The sequence below is a fragment of the Pogona vitticeps genome, chromosome 2 (assembly GCF_051106095.1).
Source record: "Pogona vitticeps strain Pit_001003342236 chromosome 2, PviZW2.1, whole genome shotgun sequence".
NCBI lineage: Eukaryota > Metazoa > Chordata > Lepidosauria > Squamata > Agamidae > Pogona > Pogona vitticeps.
The window spans coordinates 207709336-207713287 of NC_135784.1; positions in this window are offsets into that span (position 1 = coordinate 207709336).

Sequence of the window (3952 nt, forward strand, 5' to 3'; positions counted from 1 at the left end):
CAGAGTAAAGGCTCTTCTAATTCCTTTAATTTCCAAAGATGTTAAGTATTTGGCCGGTACCATACAATTTTTGATGTAAGTCCTTGCTGCCATATTTTGGATGCTAGAAAGGTCTGTTTGGTATTCATTGTCCTCTATTCTTTGTTTAACTATTTGTTTTGCCTGCTCTATTCCAGAGGTTATAAGTGCCTGAGGTGAGAGGCCGATTTTCCCCAAGTAGCCCTGGACCGATTTAACCCACTTAGATTGATAGTTATCTTTAAATAACAAGGAAAATAGGCCTTTTGGATTTAACTGTCCCTTTAGCCACATATATATAGATTGAATTCTAATCCAGGCTTCTACTTTAAGGCATCCTGTTTCTAGCCTTATCCTTGCATTTGACACGCATCTTGGGACCTGGAGTATAGTTCTTAAGAATTTGGATTGGACTATTTCTTGTGGTGCGAAGTGAGAACTGGGTGGCCCCATGAATGAGCCGTACAGCAGCTGGGCTAATGCCTTTGCTCTGTACAATTTGAGGGCTGCTGGTATGAAGGACCCTCCTTGGGAGAGATGGAATTTTACTATACTATTTGCCGATCTTTCTCCCTGATCAGCCACAAATTTACTATGCTGAAGCCTAGATCCTGAGGCCTGTAATACTACCCCCAGATATTTGAAGCTGTTCACCTGCTCGATACTGTGTCCATTTATTAGCCATGACCTACTCTTGGGTCTCTGTCCAAAGGCGACTATCTTGGTCTTCTGATAGTTAATCGTTAATGATTTATATTCACAGTATGAGGCAAGCTTCTTAAGTGCCCTCCTCAGCCCTATGGGGGTTCTGGATAGAATTACTGTATCATCAGCATAGAGTAAGGCTGGCACTGTTCTATCTGTAAGTTTAGGTGAATGGAGATCGGCGGTGTTAAGCCAGCTTGATAAGTCGTTTATGTAAAATATGAATAATGCTGGTGCCAGTAGGCAGCCTTGCCCAACACCTCTGTGCGTTTGCACAGATTCCGTGAGGTGTCCCTGTCTGCTGCACCTGACTCTCAGGTATGTTTCTTCATGTAGGGCCCTGATTAGATATAGAAGTCTTTTGTCTATAGATGAGTTTGATAGATTGTCCCAGAGGTGTGTTCTCGATATAGAATCGAATGCTGATTTAAAGTCCACAAAGGCGGCATAGAGTGATGTTACTCCTTTGGCTGAGTATTTCTCTATAAGATGCTGTATAATTAGGCATTGTTCTATTGTGGATCTCCCCGGCTGAAAGCCTGCTTGTTCTGCCCCAATGATATTTTCTACTTCGAGCCACTCCAGGAGTTTGTCTAGGAGGTGCCTTGCATATAGTTTGCTTATAATATTCAGCAAACTTATTGGCCTGTAGTTGGCTGGATCTTCCCTTTTCCCTTTCTTCTAAAATGGGACCACTGTGGCCGTTTTCCATGATATTGGGATTTGGCCTGTGTCATTAATATGGGTGAAGAGAGGTGCTAGAAAGGAGCCCCACCATGTCTTGTTTTCTTTTAGGAATTCTGGTGGGATGCCATCAAGGCCTGGGGCTTTTCCATTTTTTAACTGATCTATATGAGCTATTATTTCACCTGGGGTCACCGGGGGCCATTTGGGAGTGCTTCCAAGCATTACTGGAGAAGGGGGTGCAATGACATCCTCATACATACTTGTAAAGTGGGATACCCATTTATCTGGTGGAATACAAGAGGATAATGGGTGTTTGGGCTCTGATAGTCTGCCTGAAATTAGTTTCCAGAAAAGGGATGGATTTTTGGCTTTTGCTGCTTCAATCACCTTCCTCCATAGTTCTCTCGTGTGTTCTCTTTTACTATGATGTATCTGCTGTTTGTATTCTTTCTTATGTACCAGTAGTTTTAGGAGGGCCTCTTTTTTGACATGGTCTTCTGCTCTCAGGTATTCCTGGTATGTCTGATTAACTAATTGTTTTGCTGCCTTACAGCTTTGGTTGAACCAAGGTTTGGATCGGTTATATGAATTCTGAAGGTTTCTGCTATATGAATGGACAAGATGTGGCTGTAATTGTTGTAGGAGAATTTCATATTTATCTATGGGATTCCAGTGGACTGTCTGGCTTCCTACTGGATTAAGGGCATCAATCAGATTTTTCGAAGTTAAAAGTTGTTTTAAATTTTGTGCCAGTTTAGGTGACCATCTTACTCGGCAACCCACTCTTTCTAGCGCTGTAATTTCAGTATGATATCTTGGTTCTGTGTCTAAATTTCTGACGTTTAGGTGGAAACTTAGATGTAGGGGGAAATGATCCCCCTCCATGTAAGGAAGTACTTGGAGAGTTTTGACCATGGAAAGGAGCCCCCTACACACCAGGATGTAGTCAATTGTACTAGCTTTAGTTGCTGCCATAAATGTATATTTTCCTGGAGTATCACCTGTGATTGTGCCATTTAAAACTGAGAGGCCCAGTCTGTAGGCAAATTTGTACAGACAGGCCCCGGCATAATTTGCATGTTGGTCCTTAGATGCCCTCTCCTGATTCAGGGTCCCCACATTATCATTTCTTATGTTGGCTATCATCTTAAATTTGGTTCCCAGATAGTCATCATCTGGTCCCATACGGGCGTTTAGATCCCCACCAGTCAGGACCAAAGCATCCGGATGTTCCATGATAAGCTCTCTTACATAGTTTTCAAGGTCTGTCCAGTTTCCTTCTGTTTCAGCTTTTCTGGATGTGGGAGGTAAGTATATGTTAATAATCAATAGGGTTTTCATACTTCCTGTAAGTACTACTGCCATGGCCAGCTGTCTCAGGGGGAGTTTCATCGTAGATTTCACTTTCAGAGCCGTTGATACCAGGATGCTCAATCCCCCCTTCAGTCTCCCCGGTCTGCGCCCTGGGATTGCCTTTACCATGAAAGAGTTGAAACCATCTAGAATTATATCTTTGTCAGACCAAGTTTCTTGCAAAAGAATGATGTCATATTTGCTACGAAAGAAAGGAGTATCATGGGTTTGGGAGATGCATCTGGTCCAACCTGCCACATTCCATGATAAAAGTTCAATTTTAGATGCAGATGTTTGGTTGCTTTCTGGAGCACATCGCGATTCTTGAGTGTCTGGTGCCTCATTTCGCTCCTGAATGTTCAGTTGTTCTGCCTTTGGGGTCATTTCCCCTCTTGTGGCAGAGAGCATTTTAATGGGGTTCCCTTCCTTGTATAACGTTAGCTTCTCCAGAGCAGGCAGGGATACATCTGATGACTGACATCCTCTGTAGGTGAGGGGAGCAATTGGTGTGGAAAAAGGATAATCTTTACGGGCCCAGTCTTTGTTGTTTTGATTTCTTTGTGTCTCTCTGCTAAAGGGATATCTTTCAGCTCTACCCAGGTAGGTAGTCATTGTTGTGTTTGGAACTGTGGTATCTTTGTGGAGTTGGACTTTTTGTTTGTTTTTCCCCCATGCAATATTCCTGGACAAAGGCTTCTTAAGATGTTTATATTTTTTGCCTTCCAATAGTCAGTTCTGGGGATAAGCTACTAAAGGGGCATATCTATTGCCCATATGCCACTCGGAGGTGGAGTTAGAAATAGTTCCCATCGAGCAGGCTGGATGTAACTTCTCTTTGTATGGATGGTATATTCTATTTTTTCTGGAGGATGTAATACCTTTTGAAAGATGCCTTGGCCTTGAGAGCATTTTCACTTGATTACTCTGGTTTTTGATTTTGCTTGTAAGATCACGAGGCTTGTTAATTGGGATATTGTTTGGGAAGGTTGCAACATTGATCTGCGTTTCCTTTCCTCTGCCATCTGATTTGGTTTTGGAAGGTGATCTGTTGTAAATGGTGGAAGCTTCAGCCCTATCTCTATACAGGTCATAGCTAGGGTTTTCGGCTGTTATCTTCCTTATGGAAGCGGCTGTGGGGCCATCTCTTTGTTCTGGAACCTGAATTTCTCTGGATGTATTTGTTAGTTTG